The sequence below is a fragment of the Trachemys scripta genome, chromosome 8 (genome assembly GCF_013100865.1).
Source record: "Trachemys scripta elegans isolate TJP31775 chromosome 8, CAS_Tse_1.0, whole genome shotgun sequence".
Classification (NCBI taxonomy): Eukaryota; Metazoa; Chordata; order Testudines; family Emydidae; genus Trachemys; species Trachemys scripta.
This window is the reverse complement of record NC_048305.1, coordinates 76641416-76667879: the sequence shown is the minus strand read 5'-3', so window position 1 is coordinate 76667879 and position 26464 is coordinate 76641416. Positions and strand designations below refer to the sequence as shown.

The 26464-nt window shown below is 42.6% G+C and overlaps 1 protein-coding gene across 9 annotated transcripts in view; it reads right to left on the bottom strand.

Annotated features, from left to right (window-relative positions):
• The window catches only part of ZNF644 (zinc finger protein 644), an 88514-nt gene that overhangs the window by 24232 nt on the left and 37818 nt on the right, over positions 1-26464 (bottom strand). The window lies entirely within an intron of this gene.

The following is a 26464-nucleotide window of genomic DNA, read 5'->3' as shown; positions in this document are numbered from 1 at the left end:
AATCCTAATGAGTTCTGCAGCTATAACTGCCTGTAGCTAGATATACTATAAGCCTTTTTTTAAAAAAAGTGCAAAGGTCAGATCTGTCTTCAAGATGACAGATCATCACTTAAATGCCTCAAGCTAATCTTATTGTCTCAGAAATCTCAAACATCAGTATTTTTGCAAACTATCAGCACTTGCTATAACACCCTTACTACACTACATCTTGAGGTTACTACAGAAGAAATGAGGTGATAATTGCATATTAACATAATTATTCTGTAATCCCTCTGAGCAAGCTTCCTAGGTCACTCAGTAATTCAGATTAGATGCAACCTTCTTGTCATCAAATCTATGCTGTCCACTTTCTGTTCATTAATAATTCTTTTTGATAGAAAATGTACTTAATTCCATTCTTTTATGTACATTATTAATTGTATTTATTACAAGTAGGTTAATATTTCTTGAGTACTTATTTCATAATGACAACCTTTGCCATGTAATACTGTCACACACCAAATTATAATATTGCTCTCATTCAAGGCTAGTTCACTACAGAGCTAAATATATTATACTGTTGCCTGCTAGCACCGTTATAGTTAGAGGCTTGTCGATTTCTGTTATAATCCCTCTATTTTACAGGCATTTGCAGCATACTCAAAAAAACACTGGAGCTGAAAGTCAGAACAACAAGATTTAACCAAATTTGTAAAGAACATAAAATACTTTCCCACAGCTAATATAAATTTTCATGCAAAAGCTACAAGTACAAATGTAAATGAGCTAAAACCATGGATCTTAAAGTGACATTAATATTAGACATTTTTAATAAGGCCATAGGGTTTGTTTGTTATTTTCTGAAACCCTGATTGAAAGGGACACTGGAAAGTAGGTGGCCCCAAAAATTGAGCCAATTTAAAGGTGAGCTAATTTTATTCATCCTGTTTAAATAATATCAAAGGGAGAAAACAAGCCTTTCAGAATAGTTTTAACCCTATATAAACCCAGCACCCTGTTTTTTTAACAGACACATGCACAATCTTTTCACAGGAAATATAGATCCAACATTTAGCAACAGGAAAGGCATTTAAAATTCTGCACCAAGTTTTCACTTGTGCCTCTTTTGTCACCCAAGAGTGAAGCCTTGAAGAGAGAATGCTGCCTAATATTTATATCAACTATTTTGGATGTACTTACTAAAATGCATAATTTTACATACAGAAGCTTTCATAGAGTAATGGTCTCTAACACACACAATCCCTATATGACTGGGAGACAAGATGGTAGAGCCAAAGCACAGCTTTTCAAGAAATGAAGGGCAGAAACAGAAAATTTAGTCTGCTGGCTCTTTGGTTCTGGGATCAGACAGGACCGCAGTCAAGCTAGTGGATTGGTCCAGTAGTCATGCTGAATAGGGGCCATTTGCAGCCAGAAAGCATAAGCCTGAAGACTATCAGTGAAGACAGAAAAGTAAAGATAATGGATGAGAAAAGAGAAAGAATGACCAAGAGACGAGGAGACACTGTTCTAGTCTGGATGCTATTTTTGCCTAAAGAAAAAAGCATACAGGACAACTGGGGAGAAGGGAAGAGTCACAGCAGGCAAGAACTCATTATTCAGAAAATGATATTAAAAAGATAGATAGGAAAAACGAAAAAAATACATGAGAGAAGAGAAGAAGAAAAGATGCACAATTTTTGGGTTGATTTTTTGGGTTTTATATTCTCTCTCTCTCTCTCTGGCCAATATACCATCTCGATCAAAGTAAAATCTGAGATGACAGGGAAAAAGAATGTTAACCTTATGCGAACAGGAGTCATTACTTCATATTGTTATAGCTGAGCATGTAAGAACTCATATTATTTGAGGGGGGGGAAAGGGTTGTTTCAATGAAGCTAATTGCCACATCATGTTCAAGCACTGGTTTGGAACAAGACTGAAAGTTTAAGACCTTTTAAAAAATGAAAGGGCACAGAAAGAAACAGAGATGATGAGAAATTGGTATTAACTTGCCCACAGTCAGCCTGGAGGGAGACAGCCTGCTCCACCAGTCACCAACAATGCTAGCAGAAGCCAGCCAGTCACCCAGCAAAACACCCAAATGGTGTAAAGCAAGAACAAAAATCACTTGACTTTAAGTGAATTTTTTGGATGCTAGCAATTCTGGGTATTCATATTGTTGGATATATAATTGACTTGTGCTTTTGGAGGAACAGTTTAGCAGTTCTGGTTCTCTGCCTTTTAGAGCAATTCTGACCACTTCCTGAGAGAAATTTACTGTTCCTTATGTAAGGCTTCAGAGTGCTTTCCCCCCTTTTCTGCTTGTACTTGCAAAGCAGATTGTTGAGAGTGTGCTCCCATACTCATGGCATAGCACTATGGATCATACCATCTCCACTGTTTGTGGGCTTGCCTTGTTTAGAAACCCACAATTTACAGAATTCCAGATTCTGATGTGACTTTGTTTAGCACATGATCTGACCTTCTTCTCCCTTGGCTACTCATGTTGAATTTAATTAAACACACACAGAGCATTCTACAACATTTACTAAAAGAGTAATGGAGGAAGGCTCCTTTAAGCCCTTAACGAAAAGCTCTCTTTTTAAAAGGAAAGAAAAAATGGAGTGCCAATGGTTCTTCCTGATATTTACATGGATCGACTGTTTTGAGTATACTTACTAAAATGCATTATCTGTAGGGTGACCAGATAGCACCTGTGAAAAAAATGGGACGGGGGTGCGGAATAATAGGCGCCTACATAAGAAAAAAGTCCCAAAAAACGGGACTATCCCTATAAAAACGGGACATCTGGTCACCCTAATCATCTGACACACAGATGTGTTCCTAAAGATCATTCAGGCCTTCTCTAGGTGTTTTTCATTTGTTTTTACAAATTCACATGTGTAGAGTTTTGAAACTGGTTTGGAAACAATTCCAACCTAACTACCACTATAATGAAGTGCTAAAATTAAGTTTTCCAGGTAGTCTGGTGTGGCACTACTCAAGTCAGAGAGCAGAATCCAAATCCTTGTATCTGGCTCCATGAGTCAGCAAGGGTTGAAAGTGCTCAAGAAGCAACACAGTTGCAGAAAGAAGGAAAATGGATAATTTTTCAAGTCATTCAACTGGGACAATAGATCTGTTAACACCGAGTGACTCTGAAATCTTGTAGTATAGTGGTTGTAACATGGGTCCTTAAGCCATATTCTGGCTTGCTGGAGGCAAAGTGTCCGCCGAGAGAAGGCTGTATAGTGAGGCAAAGTGTTCACACTATTCCTTATGTTGAAGATATGCTGGGGGTGATCACAACCCACAAAGTGGGTAGTACAGTCATTGCAGGGGTTTTGGCCTGGCAGCCAGGAAATGTATCAATTCAGTACACTACCAGGACTGCCTCAATTAGCAGAGCATGTGAGATTAGACACCAAGCACAAAATAAAACTGGCCCTGGTCAAACCATGACCAAAATTCAAACTGCTCCTGATCACTGGACTCCTCCCAAGGTCCAAGGTGGAAATAATGTTTATCCTGACTAGGTGTTAATCCTCGCTGAAGTGCAGTGGGCCTTGCTAGTGTGGAGAAGTGCAATTTACACCTCCATCCAACAATCAGAATATATCCAGCCCACTTTTGGATGTGTGATCTCCGATTCAGATAAGCATACCAAATGCATTTACTTGAATATGTACTCTTTCGTACCTGGTGACATACAAACTATCACATTACATTTAAGTACAGCAGAGTCTTCAGAGTAATTAAAGTTAAAGATGACCAATCAAGCAAATTACTTTACACCATAGTTGACTGCACGATGATACAAATTTCTACCCAAACTATTTCTAGAGTATGTCACCTTCGCATCTAATTCTGCAACAAAAGCATCACATCTTAATGTATTAAGTTAATAGAAAATGATAATCTCAAAGCATTTTTCAGATAGACAATGCCTTAAGACAACACTCTTGTTTTCAAATATCATCGCATCTTACAGAAAAGGAAACAGATTTTGCCTTGGCCAAAGAAGGGGATTGGGGAAGGAGAGGAGACTGCAATTAGCTGTGATTTGGTAACCAAAATCCTTTGAACAAGACAAAAGGCATTAAAAGTCAGACAGTTTAAGAAACAGAAAAAATGATAGAGTGCAAACCCCCAAAGTTTCTGAACTGGTAAAATACACCATATCCTTAGGCTCAGAACTTTCAGGAATGGCAAAATGGCTTTTTACTAACCAATCAAACAACAAAAGAAATTCACCTTTCATTGAGGATATACATGTACAAATAAAAAGACCATGAATTTTTCTCTGTGCATCATTTTAAAATTAAAATATTTAAATAAGATAAACTAGTAATGAAAATGAAATCCCAGTTTCAAAAGCAGCACATCTATGCATATGGCAAAAATGTACTGTTAAAATACTGTTTCATGTATTATTATTTGTATTACCATAGCATGTAGGAGCAGTAGTCATGGATCAGGAACCCATTGGGCTATTAAAAGAATCGTATGATTTCATTCTTAACGGTAAGACTTTTATAGTGAATTTAGTTAGTACCTATGAAAGATGCCTGATTGACAACACTGTAATCTGAATTCCTATTTTACTACAGCTTGGCTGGCAACAGCGCAAGCTTCCCCAAGCCCCCAGAGTGTTCAGTTCTGTTCTACGAGGGACCATCAGGTCTCCACATGTATTCAGTGCTTGATGACTCTACTGAGATTGCCAACTGAGATTGCCATACTTCACTAAAGCTACGGCTGCACTAGAGAGTTTACAGCAGCATAGCTATACCAATACAGCTGTGCTGCTGTAAGTTCTCCAATGTAGCCACTCTAAGCCGATTGGAGAGAGCTCCCGTCAGCTTAACTACTCCAGCCTCTGTGAGCGGTGGTAGCTATGTTGGCAGGAGAAGCTCTCCAGCCAACATAGCGTTGTCCATACGGCGCTTATGTCGGTGTAACTTATGTCGCTCAGGGGGGTGATTTATTCACACCCCTGAGTGACATAAATTATGCTGACATAAGCTACAGTGTAGACCAGGAGTCGGCAACCTTTCAGAAGTGGTGTGCCGAGTCTTCATTTATTCACTCTAATTTAAGGTTTCGCATGCCAGTAATACATTTTAACGTTTTTAGAAGGTCTCTTTCTATAAGTCTATAATATATAACTAAACTATTGTTGTATGTGAAATAAATAAGGTTTTTAAAATGTTTAAGAAGCTTCATTTAAAATTAAATTAAAATGCAGAGCCCTCTGGACCGGTGGCCAGGACCCAGGCAGTATGAGTGCCACTGAAAATCAGCTCGCGTGCCGCCTTAGGCACGTGTGCCATAGGTTGCCTACCCCTGGTGTAGACATAGCCTAATTCTCACTAAGGACTGGGAGACCATATTTGAATCATTGAATTTTCTAAGCAGCATACAGCAGTCAATGCAAGAGGAATGAGTGCTTCCATAAACGGCAAGATAGATGTCTGGAAATACCATTTTTGAAAGCATTTTTAATTAAAACATATAAAAAGTGGTTTCTTTACAAAACTTGGAGTATTTTGTCCTACAAAAAAAAAATTGACTTTTGGTCCTTATTCATACATAAGTAGTAAGAGACAGTGTTGTAAACTCATGATTATACCATAAGTCTCAGTATTTGGTGATTTTCTTAAAGGCCCAGTAGTTGGACTGCATGAAAATCTTGATATTTGAATGCTTAGGATTGGTAATACTGAAGAACATATCCCCATCCTGTTGGGACCATAAACTGGTAACCAAATTAGCTGTAACGCAGAAAACTACTTCTAAAAGCCTGAAAAGAGAAAAATCTAGCTGTTAAGTACAGCTAAAGCAGCTTTTTCACAATAAGTACAATTGCTTTAAATTTTCTCCAGGAAACTCTCAACAAAGTCAGAGCCTTTAAAGTTTTACTGTAAAAAGAATGAATTCTTTTCAACTTAAGCATGTATTATGTATGCCCCATTAAGAAAATCAAATTATTTGTAAAGGTAAGAGAGCCTCAAGCTAATCAACACTATGGATTCAGTTTAGAGTAGTGAAACTCCAGAAACAGGAAATTTGCTTGTCTGCACTGAAACTTGTTTAGTATGCACCTTTGTCACATGACTATCTTTAAAATGAATATATTTTTGCAGTGGCAAATAACCAGCAGTTTCCTCTAGCTGTGATTCAACACTCATTAAAGCTGTTAAGTTTTTGCTTATTACATACTCAGTTTTAGAGTTTCATTTACTATTGCAGAGACATCCGTTTAGTATAAATTTCAATAATTTAAAAGCCACATTAATAGATTACAGAACATGAAGCCCATATGTTATACAAAGCTTCCATTCGTCAGATAATTTTTTTTTTTTTTAAATTACCGAGAGCTGGATTTTTGTGTGGTATTTGTCAGCAACTGATCACCACCACCAGCAAAAGAAATTAAGAACTCAAGTTCTCTCAAGAAAGCAATATACCCCAAACAAGTATAATACAGTGTTCAAGACCATACAGACTATCTAAGGTCAGAGAGGTTATGTACGTTTGGGGGAGAACTGGTAGAGAGGGGATACACATATTTTAGTTTGATTTTTTTGGTCCTAAAATAAAGTGCTATTTTCCAGGACACAGTCTATCCCAGCCATTCTTCCAGCTGCTCTGTGTCAGTGCTCTCTCCCTAATGTCTCTTTACTTAAAACCATGTCCACACTGCCTCTTATGTTGGCAAAACTTGTGTTGCTCAGGGGTATGAAAAAAACCACCCTCCTGGGCAACATAAGTTTCACCAGCATAAGTGGTAATGTGCACAGTGCTATGCCCGCAGGAGAGTTTCTCCTGCAGACATAGCTACCGCTGCTCGATGAGGTCTCTCCTGTTGGCAGAGAGTGGCTACATGAGCGATCTTTGTAAGCTCGCTATTGTAGACCTGTTGGCCAACCTGGTACTCTGTTCTGGTCCATGTGCTCTTGTCAGATGTCAGGCCAAGCACAATAGAAAGCCTCAGTGGAAATCTCAGTCACCAAGAAAAGTTAAGTACCTATCCTAATCTTTCTTACTCTGCATCTTCTATTATATCATTGACTTACTACCTCATTTGACACTACACTGGAATCCTATCCACTGTAGACTTCTACCATCTCATAATTCTGATTCTTCCAGGTCTTATACTTAAAAAATGAGAGCGTGCTACAGTGCAGAACCAAACAATATGGATATCAAAGTGTCAGGGTGGCTGACTCATGTATCTCCTGCTTCAGTCCTCTGTAGGGTGACCAGATGCCCCAATTTTATAGGGATAGTCCTGATTTTGGAGTCTTTTTCTTATATTGGCTCCTATTACCCCTCCCACCCCATCCCGATTTTCACACTTGCTGTCTGGTCACCATAGTCCTCTCATTCTGTTTTTGTTTGGGGTTTTTTTTAATTCCTTAATCTAAAAATAACATATTTGGGTTGAGAGATGCAAAGCCCAGGATATTTTTTCTAAAGTTAGAAAAAAAAAGACCTCATTATTATGGAGTAACACTAATTCAGGTGAAAACAAGCTTTTTAAAGCATTTTCCTGTGTATTTCATTGCCACTGAATATGCTGCAGAACTCACTAGTTGACAAATTATGCTTCAAAATCTAAGTTTTCATCTAAAAGGAGTTTTGTTCCTAGCCTTCATGATAGCACAGGTAGCCTTTCAAAAGTGAAATGAATATAAATTATGTAGTGTTGTTGCCTTCCTCAGTTTGCAGGCAGTCTGAAGCAATGTCTTTAAGATAGATAAAACCTGCCCCCCATTCAGCATTATGGGATATTATAATCATAGAAGTGTAGGGCTGGAAGGGACCTCAAGGAGCCATCAAGTCCAGCCTCCTGTGTTGTGGCAGGGACAAGTAAACCTAGACCATCCCTGAAATGCTTCTCTCACCTGTTCTTAAAAACCTCCAATGATTAAACCTCCTCACTTGATTTCAGAATCAAAGGTCAACATTTTTTAACTGTCACTGCTGATCATTTCAGTAGAAACATCCAGTTAATATGTTTATCCCAGCAACTCAAATGACCCTGAGTGCTAAAAGCCCCAAATCTTCTCTATCCAGCTGCCAAAATGTCTAGTTTCCCAATGATCCCTGATGAGATTACATGGAAACTCATGAATTTTCTTGTGTAGAGGATGTGTCATCCCACAGACAAATGAAGTGCTAATCATCAAATGGTTATCAGAGAAGCTGAAGGTTTTGAGAGCTATATTCTAATACTAAAATACCAAGACAGTAGAATTTCGCCCAATTAATCCTGTATTGAGCCCAATAACTTGTGGTTGAATTAGAGCATAAATCCTAGAATGTCTTATTCAGTTTTTATTTAAATATTCCAAGGGATTGAGACTTTATCACAACCCTCAAACTGCTGGTTAATAATCCTTATTTCAAATGTATATCTTCTTTCCGGTTGGAAGTTGTCTGACTTCAACTTCGTGCCACTGGATCTTGTTATGTCTGTCTGCTAGAGCTCTCTCATATCAGAAATCTTCCCTCTTTTGATGTACTTAGCATGATCAAGTTGTCTCAAATATTTCTTCAATACCATACATAGACCAAGCTTCTTAAGTCTCCCATTGTAAGGTTTTCCAGACCATGAATCATTCTGGTCAATTTTGACTTCCATCCTTCATAACTCTTCTTTATTTGTACACTTGATTTCGCCTCCAAACCTTTCTCTTATGTTCCCCTCTGCCTAGATTAATTCCTTTCCTTCATGCTAATTTCAGATGCCTAAGCATCCTCTTTCTTTAAAAATCTAAAACCTTGATACCATATCGTCTAGGTTTTCCTTTCCTCATTATCACCTGGCTCCTTTCATTCAGACTTCAAATATTTTTTATTTCACTTATGTCTAGAGTAACCTGCAGACAGATCAGTATTTTGGCTACAAGTGACTTTTTATCATTAAAATTTCATTTTAATAAGTATTTGCATTTCAAACAAAAATGTTTGGTGTAGACTTTTTTTTTTTGTGCTTTCCATTCTTCCCTTCCAGTAAAATTCTCAGCCTTTTCTTTCTTCCCTTTTTTTTTTTCCAAATTAAAACTCCGCATTTTATCAGTCCCTAGAAAAATTCTAGGTTTTAACATACATATGTAAATATACAAGGGCCTCATTCTGATCTCCATTATAACTCTACTTCAACGGATGTGCCCTGCAGGCTCAGATTTCATCTACAACTTTCACCCATTCTCAAATCTGGAAATATGCAAATTAAGGAATTTTACCCAAAAAACGTCCACTGATGCTACCACCAGATGCAGCCGCAGTTAAGTGTCCTGAGCAGGTTAAACCCCTTTACTGAACACAATATTATAGGTGCATTTAGAAGATAATTATTTTACACAATGTCACTATGAACATCATCACGCCTAATATACTGCCCACCATCCCCCCTAGGTCTCTTTCACCATTAGTGTTTTCCAGGAGTCTCTCATTAAATTGCTCAGTTTGGGATTACTCCTCCGCCACTGTATTAATTTGCATTTTTCCAACTTGCAACTTGGTATTTTCTATTAATAATTCTAATATTCAAGGTATTTATTATTTCTCAATTTCATGCAATTTAAGATCTGTAAATTTCACTACTGTGAATTATACCCTCCTCTAGGTCAGGACAGCTTACCTGGACTCCCTTCTTGATTTATCATGCTTCAAAGGAGCCTAAGGGAGTTAGGCACCCAACCTATATCAGCTTCTGAGGTGATGCAAGAAAAGAATGCACTTTCTTCTGGCAGACTTGTTTGTTTTTGTTTTTGGTTTGTTTATGGTTTTTTGGTGGGGCACACACAGCAATAGACAATTCTAGTTCCTGTTACAAGAGATGAGACTTGTCCCAACAGGAGGCACTTTTATAAGAGTGCCTGCTCGGGGTATTTCCTCCATCCCCTGCAGCCTGGCCCTGCAAACACATCGTCTTCATGAAACAAGCAATTCTGAAAGCAGTTTTCCCTCCAAGCCAAAAAGTGCTGCAATCACAAAGGTTTGGGAGGACACCATTAGGAAAAGAACAGGTGAAAAAGTAGTCCTTGTCCCACTGTCTGGAACCATCATCTCCAAAATATTAAATAAGTTATGCTATTTCAATTGAAGTGACTGAATGAAAACTAAAAGAAATACTCTAGACGAACAAGTGATCACAAGACTAAAGATTCGTTAGGTGGTTAGTTGTTAAACAGAAGAAAACACATTATCCATTTAGGGAAATGTCATCATGTTAGTAGCAAATTTCAGTAGGTTAGAATTCCTTTAAGTACACCGTCCCCAATAAAAGTAAAATACTAAGGTAATTAATAGGTTATTACACAATGAAGGGCACACCAGTTCTTTAGCTTTACAGTTAAACATTGCCCAAAGTTAACACTTAAAAAAAAACCAAGAAATCACATCCCTTTAATTATACATTTTAAATATTCTAACTAACTTCTCCATAAAACGGTCTTTGGGACAGAACAATTAAAAGCTTTTCTTTACGTTAAATAAAAGCCTCTTGCATTTCTGAACACATTGCCATTCTTTCCTATTTTAAAACAAAATTAATACAATTCCTGTATCCTCTAATCTGTAATTTTTAAGAGAATTAAGGCCATTTTCCTTTTGAAGCCAAGTACTGCCACCAAGTGGTGATCAAATTCTTTAACCAACAATTTGACGGAGTACACAAAAACCCAGAGATACGAAAACACTTATTTTTTCAAAATGAGCACACAAAAATTATTAAAATCATGCAAGTAGCTCAGGACAAAATGGATTTGAACATTTGTTTCATGTTCCAAAACGGAACTTTTCTTTCAGTCTGAATAACTAAAGCTTTTTTCTAATACTAACGTAATCATTTACATATAGTATTGTTTACTGTAGCCTTTAATCATTACTCCCATAGCTATGAACAAAAATAATTTAAAATCTTATATTTATACTGAAAGTTACTATTGTATGATAGAGCGGTTATATCTTGCAGAGTTACAGTAAATTTAATTTTAGTAGTTTGTTAAATTTTGATTTCTGTAAGAATTTAGCTGTTAAGCTCTGGGGACAGACAGTGTCCTCCTCTGATCTGCGCAGAGCAACAAGTACCGTATTTTCCGGCGTATAAGACGACTGGGCGTATAAGACGACCCCCAACTTTTCCAGTTAAAATATAGAGTTTGGGATATACTCGCCGTATAAGACTACCCCTCTTCCAACGCACACCAAAAAAAAATTAAAAAAACATCAGATTTGATTTCAATATGGTAATTTTAATTCAAATGCTTATGACATGCAGGTACTTAGCAGGAAAACTGTCACTTATAAACATAAGGCTGTTTGTCATCAAACATGTAAAAATAAAACAGTGCAAGTGGATTAAACTTTTCCTAATTCACTCTAAAGCTGAAAGGAAGGATAAGACAATAAACCCATGGGAGCTGCCATGCTGTTTGTTTTCTAAGCTGTCAACCAAACTGGAACTGATGATGATAGGAGGAAGATAACAAACAAGAGAGAGAGAGAGCAAGTCCCTGGCGAGTTAGCAACGCCCATCATAACTGCAAGCTACGGTATTTTTACAGGTTTTGCTGGCGTGACAGTTTCCCTTTAAAAGCCTTCAAAATCCTCCTGTTCGTCATCTGATATCATAAGTACATCAATGACATCTTGTGATACATTTGTAAGGCAGTCATCGTATGGATCGAATTCCGTATCAGATGGTGTGGTCTCAGCTTCGGCTTCCTCTTCATCTTGCCACAAGTAGTCGTCCTCCATACCATCTAATGAATTTGATATGCCACACTTCTTGAAAGACTTGATTACTGTTTCTGCATCAATATCATTCCAGGCTTTTATGACAAACTTGCACAAAACATCCAACTGTGGAGCACGCATGTTTCCTCCTTTTGTGAATGACTTTTCGCCGCTAACCATCCATTCATTCCACTGTTCTTGAATGCGATCTTTAAATGGCTTGTTTAGGCACACATCCAGTGGCTGTACCAACGATGTCAATCCTGCAGGAATAACTGCCGCATCTGTGTTTAGTCTTGCAAGCATTTGCTTGGTGCTGGGAGTTAAATGAGCCCTGAACATATCCCACACCAGTAGACTACATTTTTGAATAAGTCCACCTGGTCGCCTGCTCCATACATTATCAAGCCATAGCTTTACCCCTTCTTCATCCATCCAGCCTTTTTCATTCACATGTACAAAACAACCAACAGGGAACTTGAATTTCGGCATTGTTTTTCTTTTAAAAATAATCATTGGTCTCAGTTTGGCGCCATCAGCTGTGCATCCTAGTACCACTGTAAAACTGGACTTCTCATGTCCTGTTGTTTTAATTAAAATTGTTTTTTCACCTTTTTGATGGACAGTTTTATTTCCAACCATATCAAAATTCATTGGAGTTTCATCCATATTTCCAATACTACTTAACGCATAGCCATGTTTAGTGCGCTGTTGTATTACGTATCGATGGAAACTATTTACTTTGCTATCAAGATCTGCAGGTAATTTTGGGGCAATTTTCATCTTTTGCCTCAGTACCATATTATGCCTTCCTATGAATCTAGTACACCAGGATACAGTGGCCTTAAATCTGTTGCTGTGATCTGGGTTAGATTTGGCCCACTGAAGTGCAAACAAATGTATTTTATTTCGTGTCACTGCATAACCGTTTTGGCGATGCTCATTCACCATGTCTGCTACATGTTTTTTGAGTTCTGGCCAATGTGGAGTGCCTCTTCTTAATGCACACTTACCCCTTGGCATACTCTTTAATGCTTTTTCATTTGCTTTCCAGTCCCGAACCATCTTTTCTGTTACTCCATATTGTCTTGCAGCAGCGCAGTTATTATGTTCCATGGCAAAGTTTACAACTTTAAGGTTGAAACTGGCTTCATATTTCTTTCTTCTTGCTGGTGGAGCCATGATGGGGTTTTGACTGTTGGACATTTGTATACTGTACTGTATGTACTGGTGCTATACTGTATGAACAGGTACAGATACTGGTGCTGTACTGTATGTGGTACCCAGTATACAACAACCAGCCAATCACGGCAAGCGATGTACCTTACCGGCGATTGGCTGGTTGTTGTATACAAAGCCTGCTTGGATTGGTCAGCTCTCCCTGCCTGCCCAGCCCTCCCTGTCTCCAAGACTATCAGAGCGGTAGCGCAAACACGCCTCTTTCACCCGTCTGGCCCGCCCTTGTATCCTATTACCTCCTTCTCTGCCTCTCAGATCTCGCACATGCGCGCCTGCACCGCTTTACTGCAGTCCTCAGGAGCGAGATCTGAGAGGCAGAGAAGAAGGTACGGTAATAGGATACAAGGGCGGGCCAGACGGGTGAAAGAGGCGTGTTTTTCTGGGCACAGCGCCGCTCTCTCTTTTTTCCATACCCCGGGCGTCCCGGACGCCTGCAGCTTGCTCCGCCCTTCACTTACACCTTCCCGGTGAGGCGCCCCCTCACCTCGTCATCGGGCGGGGATGCGGCCGCGGCCGTTTTTGAGCTCCCCCCACCATATGCGGCAACCGCAGATTCTCCAGTCCGGCTCGGAAGTTTCAGCACCCGCCCTATAAGACGACACCCTGCGTATAAGACGACCCCCGACTTTTGAGAAGATTTTCCTGGGTTAAAAAGTAGTCTTATACGCCAGAAAATACAGTATATTGTCAAAGTTTAAATGTCTATATCTTTCACTGGAATTAATGAAAGTCGAACAACTTTGAGAGGGGGAAATTGCCTTTTTTTTAATTATTATTTCTTACATTCCCTTACACACTTTCAGGAACACACTTTTCAAAGGACAATCCAGGCAGGGCTGGCTTATATGTAAGGCTAGCACTAACCCAACCATTACTGAAACTTTTTAAAAATAGTCTTGTATTTGTATATTATCCTCTTCTGCAACCTATACATCAAAGAAGAGTTTTATGGCTCTTTTCAGTAGATATTATTTCATGACTTCTCTTCAAGCTGTCTGATCATGCTGCTGCAACAACAGGCAGTCATATATAAGGCTTATTTTCACAGTAGTTACAGATTTTTATGGGTAGTGTGAAATTGAGTTCTCACAGTGGAAAATATTAATATTCAAAATTCCTAACAGCTTTTTGTTTACTGCAAAGTTGATTGAATAGAATCTAAGTTATTTAATATTTATATTGTTATAGTGCCTAAAGGTCACAACCAGGTTGGTCAGGAAATGTAAGAAATCAACTCAATTTGATTCTTGCCAAGAACATTTCCCAGATTTGTCAAACTTTGCAGTCATCTTGTGCATTAGTCCAAAAGTACAAGTTCTAAAAGATTTTCATATAATGCACAGAAAGATGATAAAATCAGGAGCACAAAGACAGAGAATTTGCATGTCAACAGCATGCTGCCACAGAATGAACTTAAAGTACAGCTTCCCTACAGCCAACTTAAGAAATTTTTAATTCAATTTTACTGAAGTTTGTCATGGTTTTATAACAACTTACACATCTTCTGATTTTTGGAATTTTTCAAAGTGAAGTTCCATCAAGCTAAAAAGTGAAAATTCTTTCTTCAATGAATACTGAAACATACCTAGCTACTTGTGATATTTTCTTTGGTTGATAGTGACCATTGCGATCACGAAAATTCATGACTAAATTTTGCCATTTTGCTCTTTGAAAGCAGATTTTTTCAAACTGAAAAAAATACAGCCCTAGTCATATGTTCTATTAAATATTTTATAGGTAACTGGTTAAAAATACAATGAAGTAAAATGATGATCTGAGGAAGCCATCCACCCTGCCTCATCAAGATCCATCTTCCCTAAATTAGGAATTCCTCAATGGGAGGTGGGAACAATCAGCACTTTTATTTTCTTCTCTGGCCCCTAGCACACTACCAGCATGCTATCCTTTCCAATCTCATGATGTGCCTTTCAATAGGGAACCTTTTAAGGGCAAACCCTCCCTCCTCTATCCCACTCTACAGTACTGGACAATGACTGACATTTAGGGAAGTTCTTTGCATCTGTCCTGGGGCCAGCTTCTTATGTTCCTAGCTCAATAGCTGTGCTCTTCAATGATCACGTGTATTTTTAATTTATAAACAAATGCCAATTCTAGGCAAGGCCAAGAAAGTAAAGATTGGGAGCTAAGAATTTGGCAGTTGGGGGGGGGGGGAGGAGGGAGGGAGGGCTCCCTTTCAGTATTATCCAACATACTGAATGATTAGGAAAGGAACCAAATTTATTTTGGAAAAAAAATTGAAAACTATCAGATGTCCCATGTGCAAATTACAGTAAAAGAGGAACACCAGGTTGTAAAAGAGGAATAGGATACAAGGCAAAGGGGATAGTGATACATAAGAGCACCCAATGTGTCTCTTCATTGCCCAATAGGGATTTGGACTATATTTAGTCTAAGGTAAAATAATTGCATAAATCAGTTTGCTTGAAAAAATATTTTAAGCTTACTAGACCAGATACTTCAGTACACACACACACACACACACACACACACACAAAATCTAGTTGGAATCTTCCAGAGGAAATAAAAACACATGTATTACTTTAAAGTTTTTTTTGTATTGCTCAAATAAAAAAAGTTGGAAATTTGGAATTCTACAACTTCAAATTACAACGATCAAAACTTTAGGATACATGAACGCACAGAACACTAATTGTTCACCAAGTCCTCCTCTGCTTTATAGTAAATTTATCTTGCTATTTAACAAGTATACCAAGCTAAGTATTTTGATGTCATTACTGTACACTGTATTAGGTAAGCCAAATCTGAGACACAGATCTAGGAAAGAATGGTTACTAATCTTCAGTAGCAGTGGTTCTTCAAGATGTGTTGTCCACATTAATTTCACCTCTGGTGCGCACGCACCATGCGCACAAGAGCCAATTCTTTTTGGCTAGCAGTATCTGCTGGAGTCACACCTGTGTTATGGATGTCCTCGCACTCTCCCTTCACCTCCCTCCAGGGCATAAAGGACAGAGCTGGCCCAGCTATTTCTCATTTCCTATGACGATACAGAATTCTGTAGCTATGAGACATGAAAGAAGCAGGGAAGGAGGGCAGGTGGTGGAGCTCTATGTAGAAACAGGGACTCAACAACAGGCTGTGAGCCACAGCCTGGCCCTTTACAACCAACAGGGACTGTAATTGGGGAGCTCTGTCTATAGCAAGGGATCCTTCCCAGACAGTAGAGACCCATGCCAGCCCAGGAACGTATCTTCAGATCTTGTGTGTTTGGTTTTGGGATTTTTGCAGTCTTGTTCATCTGCCACTCAACCATAGCCCGCACCACACCCCTCTTCTGCATGCTAGCACCCATCCTCATCCTCTCGCCTCTTCCCTTTCCCTCCCACCGGCTGCAACTTCCTTTCCTGGTAACCTTCACCCCTCTACAATTCTTCCTACTCTTTTCCTCTCCATCCCAACCTGCCCCCTCCTCCTGCCAGCACAAATCTAGGTCCCACATCCAATTTGTCCTCCTCATCTTTGATGACATTTGCCACAACCCTGACCTTCCCTGCACCCCCACCATCACCTCCACCCTTCTTGTACTACCATTCCTAACCTCACACCCATCCCCCTCCTCCCCTTTTCTTGAAGTCATTTCTAAAAAGATCAGTCATTCAGGACCTCTTCCTAGCTCACTCTCTCCAGCTCCTGGCTCTCACAGAAATCTGGATCTGTCTGACCCTGCTTCTGCAGTCACCCTCTTATGGAGCCCCCCCCCCTTCTCTCACACTCTCTCAGACCATGGTGAGGGTGTTGAGATTCTCCTCTTCTGATCCTGCTGCCATTTTCAACAACCCTCCTCCTCCCTTACCAATCTCTTCTCTCTTTTGAATAAACCTGTATCCAACTCCTCTCCTCTCCCCCTCCAGGTTGCTGTCAGCTGCCATCCATTCAACTCCTCCCCATCAACCTTCTCCTCCTGGCTCTCTCGCTTCCTCTCTTCTCAGTCCCCCTCGCTCATCCGCAGCAACTTCAACTTTTGTGTTGATAACACATCCTACCCCTGAGCTGCTCATTTCCTTATCCTCACCTCTTCATTTGACCTGAAGCCCTGATTCAGTTCTCCCACTCACCAAAAGGGCCATTCACTTGACATGTCTCCAGGCAATGGCCTCTCTGTTGTTGAATTCCCCCTCCCTGACCATCACCTGCTCTCTTTCAGCACATCCAACAGCCCCCATGCCCTATCACCCTGCTTTTCCGTGACTTCTCTCCTCCCGCCACACCCTTCTGAATAACTGCATACACAAACACAAATTCAATTCTCTCTATGATGAGGTCTCACAGATCTACCTCTCCAGACCTGTCTCCTTCTGTCCAATCTAAAATCTTTGCCCATCTCTTTAGCATCGCAGTCTAGCTTTCAACTCAAGCTCAACAGAGTTCTTAATCTTTCCCCCCAAAACCCTCCCCCCCACCTCTTTTCTCCCTCACTGGACTTTTTTAATAGTCAGCCCACTAATATATAGGTGAAATACAAGTGTGAAATTGATTTCAGACCCGTAAAGTGGAAAAGGAAAGACAGTTACCTTTTCTGTAACTGGTGTTCTTCTTCGAGTGCTTGCTCATGTCCATACCATATTAGATGACTCCCAAGCAGTACCCCGGGAGGTGGGTAGGAGTTCATGGACATGTCGATTGCAACACAGCTCTGCCGAACCCAGCATTGTCCCTGGCCTGCTGAGTGATGACATAATGAGCGGTAAACGTGTCAACAGAGGACCACGTTGCGGCTCTACAGGTGTTCTGGATAGGGATGTGTGCCAGGAAGGCTACCGAAGATGCCTGTGCTCTCGTCAAGTGGGCTCTGACAATTGGTGGCGGCGGAACCCCGCCAGGATGTAACAAGTCCTTCTGCACGAGGTAATTCAATTGGAAATCCTCTGCAAGGACACCAGGTGACCGTTCATCCTATCTGCTGTAGTGATGAAGAGTTGAGTCAATTTCGGAAAGGTTTGGTACGTTCTAAATAGAAGGCCAAGGCCCTCCGGATGTCCAGGACATGAAGACGCCTTTCATCACTGATCTTGTGCAGTTTGGGACAGAACACCAGGAGGAAGATGTCCTGGTTCATATGGAAGGTGGAGACCACCATTGACAGGAAGGCTGGGTGGGGCCACAACTGAACCTTATCTTTGTAGAAGACCGTGTACAGAGATTCTGAGCTCAAGGTTTTAATTTCAGAGACCCGTCTCGCTGATTTAACTACCACCAGGAACATGACCTTCCACGACAGGTGGGAAAGGGAGCAGGAACCCAGCAGCTCAAAGGGTGGGCTGGTGAGCCTAGAGAGGACCAAGATCCCACTGTGGGACAGGGGCCCATACCTGTGGGAAGAGTCTCTCAACCCCCCTCAGGAATCTGATCATCATGTCATGGGAAAACACCATCTGTCCTTGGATCAGCGGGTGAAAAGCAGAGATGGCTGCTAGATGCACTCTAATGGAAGAGTGTGGTAGGCCCTGGTTCCTCAAATGGAGCAGGTACTCCAGGACAGCCTGTATGGAAGAACGCAAGGAAGAGATGCCCTCAGATGCCCAGCGGGAAAACCTCGTCCACTTGGCCAGGTAAATCAGTCTGGCTGAGGGCTTCCTACTCCCCAGGAGGACCTGTTGGACTCCTTCTGAACAGGTCTGTTCCTCTGGGTTCAACCATGCAGCATCCACGCTGAGAGGTGGAGGGACTCGAGGGTGGGGTGTAGGAGCCGGCCATGATCCTGTAACAACAGGTCTGGACGGTTGGGCAGGGCCCAGGGAGGGGCCGCTGACAGACTCATGAGCGTGCCGAACCAATGTTGGCGAGGCTATACCGGGGCGATCACGACAGCCTGCACTTTGTCTCTCTAGATCAGAGGTGGGCAAACTACGGCCTGCAGGCCACATCCAGCCCGCGGGACCGTCCTGCCTGGCCCCTGAGCTCCCGTCCGGGGAGGCTAGCCCCCAGCCCCTCCCCCACTGCCTCCGCCTCCCCCGCAGAGATGCGCTCCCATACGGGCAGCACTCTGGGCAGCAGAACTGCGCACTCCTGCTAAGCAGAGTGGCAGCATGTCTGGCTCCGGCCGGTGTGGCAGCCAGACATGCTCCTCTGCATGCTCTGCTCGGGGTGATAAGTGGGTCGGGGTGTTGTATAAGGGGCGGGGAGTCCGGGGGGCAGTCAGGGGACAGGGAGCAGGGGGTGGTTGAATGGGGCTAGGTTTGGGGGGGGGGCAGCCAGGGGATGGGGAACGGGGGGAGGCGGGGGGTTGGAAAGGCATGGGGTCCCAGGGGGCCTGTCAGGAGGCAGGGATGTGGATGGGGTTGGGGCAGTCAGGGGACTGGGAGCAGGGGGGTTGGACAGAGGGTGGGGTTCCAGGGGGTGTTTAGGGGTGGGGGGTCCCAGGTGGGAGCAGTTAGGGGATAAGGAGCAGGGGGGGTTGGATGGGTTGAGGGTTCTGAAGGGGGAAGTCAGGGGGCAGGAAGTGGGAGGGGGCAGATAGGGGGTGGGAGCCAGGCTGTTTAGAGAGGCACAGCCTTCCCTACCCAGCCCTCCATCTAGTTTTGCAACCCCAATGTGGTTCCCAGGCCAAAAAGTTTGCCCACCCCAGCTCTAGATCTTTGCCAGGGCCCTGCTGATGAGCGGAATCGGAGGGAACGCGTACATCAGGCTCCCTGACCACAATAGGAGGAAGGCATCGGAGAGGGAGCCCTTGCTCAGAGCTTGCCGAGATCAAAACCGGTGGCATTTTCTGTTCTGTCTGATAGCGAACAGGTCCACTTGGGGAGTTCCCCACCTTTGGAAGATCATACAGGCTGCCTCTGGATGGAGCAACCACTTGTGGTGAGAGGAGAAGTCCCTGCTGAACTGGTCCACCAGTGTATTCCTGACACCGGGACGGTGACAAGCTTCCAGGTGGATCTTGTGGCTGATGCAGAAGTCCCATAGGCGGACCGCCTCCTGACAGAGAGCTGACGAGCGCGCTCCCCCTTGCCTGTTGATGTAGAACATTGAGGCTGTGCTGTTCATCAGGACTCATACCACCTTGCCCGACAGGTGGGGCAGGAAGACTGCAGACCAGCTGGACTGCTCGGAGCTCTTTGACATTTATGTGCAACTTCGTCTCCTCGGGGGACCACATCTCCTGTGTCTGGAGGTCACCGAGATGCGCACCCCAGCCGAGGTCCGAGGCGTCCGACACCAACTCGATGGAATGAGGGGGGTTGTCAAACTGAACCTCTTCCCGGTCTGTTCTGAAGTCGGTCCACCATCGCAGCGAGGTAAGTAACACCTAGGGAATGGTAACTATCTTTTCCAGAGGGTCTCTGGACTGGGAATAGACCATCCCCAGCCATTGTTGCAGGGGCCACAGAGCCTGGCATGGCAGACCACGTAAGTGCACGTTGCCAGGTGGTGCAGCAGGCGCAGAGAGACCCTGGCTGTAGTCAGAGGAAACGTGGAGACTTCCACAATGAGGTTTGTCAATGTCTGGAGCCTTTCCAGTGGCAGGAATGCCCTGCCGCAGGTTGAGTCGAGGACCGCCCCGATGAACTCTATCCTCTGCACTGGCACTAACATCGAATTTTTGTCGTTTACCAGTAGGCCCAGAAAGCGACACGTGTCCTGAAGCGCCGTAACATCCCTTTGGACTTGAGACCTGGAGCTGTCCTTGATGAGCCAGTCGTCGAGGTACAGGTAAATCTGAACACCCCGGCACCTGAGGTAAGCTGCTACCACCAACATACACTTGGTAAACACTCTCGGTGCTGTCACCAGGCCAAACAGGAAGACCGCAAACTGGTAGGGGTGGAGCCCTACTGTAAACCAGAGGAAGCGTCTGTGTCCTTGAAAGATCACTATGTGAAAGTATGCGTCCTTCAAGTCGAGGGGGGCATACCAGTCTCCCGGATCCAAGGAGGGGATAATAGAAGCCAGAGAGACCATGCGGAACTTTAGCTTCTTTAGGTACTTGTTGAGGTCACCCAGATCCAGGAATAGAACCCCTTGGTTCCTGTACTCGAGAGGAACTCCTTCCACCGCACCCAGCTTGTAGTAATCCCTTTACTTCCTGCGAAGAGACTCTCGTGAGAGGGGTCCCTGAAGAGGGACAAGAAAGACAGGTGGGGAAGGGGGGTAGAAAGGAACTGGAGAATATAACCCTGCTGCACTGTGCTGAGGACCCATTGGTCCGAGGTTACAGCCATCCAGGCAGGGAGGAAGAGGGAAAGGCAGTTGGAGAACACAGGGAAAGATGGATCCGGGAAGTAGTCTGGTAGATCGCTCTCGGGTGCACAACCATTTGGCTGGGCAGAGGCAGGTGGCTCGGGCAGCGCTTGTAGCCCGTGGCTTGTTTATAGGGCTGGTCCTGCTGAGACTGACTCTCCGGCCCTGCGGCTGCTTCGGTTTGAACCACTTACACGCCGGGGCTGGGACGCAGAGACCCAGGGTTTTAGGGTGATGAGGGAGTCCCTGAGGCTTGCCATCTGTTTGCTCCACAAATAGGGCCCGGCCATCGAAGGGTAGGTCCTGCATTGACTGCTGAGCCTCGGTGGACAACCCAGAGAGGAGCAGCCAAGAGGTTTGCTGCATGGAGATAGCAGAAGCCAGGATGCGGGCAGCAGCGTCCGCAGTGTCTGACGCCGCCTGCAGGGCCGCCCTGGCCGTGCCCTCATCGAGGATTGCTTGGAAGCCTTGGGGAGCAACCCTTCGAATTTGGCCATGGCTTGCCAGATATTGAAGTCATATAAGCCAAGGAGGACTTGGTGGTTGGCCACTCTCACCTGAAGGCTGGAAGACTAATAAACCTTTCGCCCAAAAAGATCCAGCCTCCTCGAGTCTTTATTTTTGGGGTTGTCCCTGCCTCTCCTTGTGGTTAACTGCCTCGACCACCAGGGAATTGCGGGCTGGGTGGGAGTATAAGTTTTTATGCCCTTTAGTTGGCATGCAGTATTTGCGTTCGGCTCTTTTAGAGATAGGGATCAGTGAAGAGAGGGTCTGCCACAGGGCATTAGTGATCTTAGAAACCCCTTCATGAAGGGGTAGAGCCACCCTGGCAGGAGCCGAGGACCAGAGGACGTCAAACAGAGAGAGTCCGAGGGCTCTTCCAGTTCCTCTGCCTGAAGCTCGATGTTAGAAGCGACCCTCTTCAAAAGTTCCTGGTGCGCCTTGGCGTCATCCTGAGGAACTGGATGAGGGAGACCCACGATAGCCTCATCTGGCGATGACAAGGACGATGCCAGTGCCACAGGAACTTCCATGTCCATTGGTGGTCCAGCAGCTTCCTCCCCTGGTTCCTCCTGGGCCTGCGGGGTCCTACCCCCTGAAGTCTCCAGCACCAAAGGGGGACAGGATACCGAGGCCGCTGACCTCGCCGAAGTTCCCGACACAAAGATACAACCTTTTCTGTCCATCCAAACAGCCAGAACTCTTGTTCAGGCTCTTGTAATCTCCATCACTACATATTTTCTGACGCCTTGAAAAATACAATCTTGCCCTGCTTAGATCAATTCAGAATGCTACTACAAAGATCATTCTCTAACCCCATCACTTTGAACATGTCACCCCCCCCCCTTCGAATCCTTCCACTGGTTCCCCCTTTTATATCGTATCAAACATAGGCTGCTTGTCTTCATTTTCTAGGCCCTTTACCACTCACCCTTACACAGCCTATCATCTTATTCATTATCACATCATCAACCCCCGCCTCTGATGCTACCCTCCACAGCCCACTTATTGCATTTTCAAACAAGCACCTTTGCGTTTTCTCCCATGCTGCTCCATCACACTTTGAAAGAGTTCTCCGTAAACATCCAGAAAATGACCTCATTATCCTCCTCCAAATCCCTCCTTTTGCCACAAGGCCTACAAAATACTTGACAATGGTTGGGCCACCAGTATGCTGAAATCACTGGCTATCACGCTGACCAATATTGTCTCATTGTTTCCTTGTACTCCCCTGTCTGTCTATATCTATCTTGTCTTATGCTTGAATAGTAACTGCTTTGGGGCAGGGACTATTTGTTCAGTGTTTGTACAGCACCTAGAACAATGGAGTCCTGGTCCATGACTGGGACTCCTAAATACAATGGTAATACAAATTAAAAATAATCTCACAGAACCGCAGTTACTGAAGGCAAGCAACCATTCTTTCATCTTCAGGTGACTGTCCACATGGATTCCATTTTCTGGTAGTTAAAGCAGTGATCTCATAGTTACAGTTGGGTGCTAGACATCCTACTTCAAAAAGGACTGTAACATAGCTCTACCAACATGGGAATCGGATCCTGAAGCCTCAGCTAAGGAGTAGTGCTGGTAAAAGTGTGGACTGATCCCCATACAGCCACCTTACACATTTCTGAAATAGGGATGTGGCTTGGAGAAGTCACAGAAGCTGTGTGAGCCCAGATGGAATGCGTTCTAATCTGCATGGGTGGATTTAATTTAGCTATCTCGTAACAGGATTTAATTCAGTTGGATGCTCATACAGACAACCTTTGATTGGATATGGCCTAACACGTAACCTTATCTGCAGAGGCTACAAACAAATCTGGGAGAGCTCTTGAATGGTTTTTTCCTGTTCAGGGAGTACGACAGAGTCCCAGGGTATGTGGGTTGGCTTTCCCCTAGTTAGAGTGGAGCTTGAGGAAGAAAACCAGGAAGTGAAACAACTGATTTAGATGATGCCTAAGAGTCTCTTTGTCTTTATGGAACACCTATAAATTATAATTAACTAGCCTAACAAATAATTACACAGTATGTATAGTAAGAGGACACTGCAGGGGTTCCTCTTACCGCAACGGGCAGTAAGACAGAATCAAGGGATGGCTGCACCTGCTCTGCCTTTGATGTGATTAGGTGGGTGGACACAAGGACATCCAGGGTGCAGGCACAGACCCAACAGACACTGCTGGCCAAAAAGACACTAGTCTCCTACACATTGGATGTACATGCATCAGAAGTAGAATCCATGTGGACAATCATTCAAAGAGCTACTGCTTAATTCTGCTTTTGACTAGCTACGTAGCCTTGGGCACAGCCTCCCTACATATGAAATAACAGACATATTTACCTCACAGGGTGTTGTGAGAATACTTTGTGGAGTGTTTTGATGATGTTGGGAGTCATAGGTACTATGTGCAATATAGGTCACCATGCTACAGAAAAGGTAATGTTGCCTTGGAGAGGGAGCACAATAGAGAAAATGAAGCTGATATCAGCTGTCAAGAATATAAGTCTGAAGAAAAATTAAAGCGTTTGGACTTATTTTTAATAAAATAAACATCTGGAGGTGATCCAGTAGGTTTTCAAATATATGAAACTGAGTAGTAAAGTTGAGAAGGAACATTTTTCACAATGGTGTAGAGATCAAAGCCTTAGAGACAATCTATAATAGTTTGGATACTAGGAAAAGAAGGCTCCAAAATCCCTATTTCAGATTAAAAAAAAAGCACATACACAGAGAAATATTAGGTACCTAAGTGATTCTAATACAGAAAAGAGGGGGATTTGAGAAGTGTTGTAAAAAAAGTAGAGTGAAATTAAAATAAGCCAAACAAAGCAGACAAGAATCTGGGCCAGATGTTTTTTGCCAGCTGCTAAAATTTCTTATGTAATTTCCTAATGTATGTCATCCCTTCTCCCCAGACCATGTGAGGTGTCCCACAATCACAGCTGATTAATGCAGTTAAGCGTGTTCAAATAAAATTCTGATATTATTCAACCATATAGCTTTCTGAAGCCAAATGATATCATCACTCAGATCACCTTGAAAAAAAGAAAAAAAAAGGGCACTGGAATCTAGATGCCTTCCTTCTCTAAGATTACAGGCCTGCAGGAAGCTTTCATCCAGAAAGCATAACTTTGTATAGTGCAGGTGAATGTCAGAGCTCACTACTTCAGACTTTTCAACAAATTTGCTAGGAGTCAGAGAGGATTCTGAGTACTTTTATTTATTTATTTATTGTGCTCTCTGCCCTGGCAATATCGCTGCACCAGTCTATCCAAAAAGAAAAGAAAAATCTCCCGCCACATTTAAGCTATTAATACACTGTATCTATATCTACCCTGTAAATTAGGGAAAAAGCAGTTAATCATTATCAGGCATGAAAATTACAGGTAACAAGGGGCCCAAAAGACTTAAATACACACTATACATGGCCCAACAAACATCGTCTCCCCATTCATGGTTCTTCTATTATAAACTCAATCTGGGGGGTAAAGATTAAAATCGTTGTGGCCATAGTTTTGCAGAGTTCCAGTTGTTCCACTTTTTAAAGTCCAGCTTGAAATTGTCATCAGTTCCAGTGTTAAACATATACATGCCACTAAGGTATTGGAAACATTCTTCTCTAGCTAAATATCAACATGATACAATAACCTGTCTGTTTATACTGTTTCCTCCAAACAACAGAAGATCACAATATTCAGCCCAGAGTTACCTACTCCAGTACATAAACCTACACCAGTAGAAAAATTGACATTTCAAACTCCCAGGAAGTCTTCTCCTACAATCAGTGCTGTTAGGTCCATACCTGTGGCTCTTTCAGAATCCTAGGACAAAAGAGGTGAAGACACAAAGCAGCTCAAGCCTATTTTAAAATGTACATTTCAATTTATTTTTAAAGCAATTTTAACTCATTTTAGGTCTGCATATTAATCACAGATCAGAGAAACAAAGCAAGTTTAATATGTGTAAACCCATCCCATCCAAAATAGCAAGCTACCCATTATTTGGTTCAAAGATTACATGTTAGTTGAACAGCGAGCAGAAAATGGGATGTAGAGCCTAAATAGTCAGATAAGTGAGGAAGTTTCTGTACATACAATGCCATCATGACCAAGTTTCAAGCACAGAAAGTTCCTTGAGAAATGGGTCCTTAACTAAAGCTGCCATGCTTTAGTAGGCCAAGTAGTAATGCAAAAAGTAGGCCAAGTACACCTCTACCTCGATATAACGCTGTCCTCGGGAGCCAAAAAATCTTACCGTGTTATAGGTGAAACTGCATTATATTGAACTTGCTTTGATCCACTGGAGGGCGCAGTCCCACCCCCCCGGAGCACTGCTTTACCGCGTTATATCTGAATTCGTGTTATATCGGGTCATGTTATATCAAGGTAGCGGTGTAGTAATGCAGAGAGCTTAAAATTATAGAGGCTCAAATTTAATTTCATTACCACAGAGAACATTTTCTATAATCTTGACTTTATAAATCTGTGTTTGTAACAAATTGATCTCTATAGACTGTAGGTATATTTAGGTCTAAAATGGAGTGATGTCCCTAATAATGAGGGACAGTTGAGTTCATGGCTAATTTTTGGTAATGGAACTAGCTATTATTGACCAGTGACCCATGTTTCTTAAGTCACCGATATATTCAGATATCTTTTGAACAGCATAGATATCTACAAACGTTATTCTTGATACAACCCAAACTTTTTTGTACTCTGTCTTCTGTGGTGTTATCTACATCTGTCTCCCCGTCTTTAAGCTCTCTGT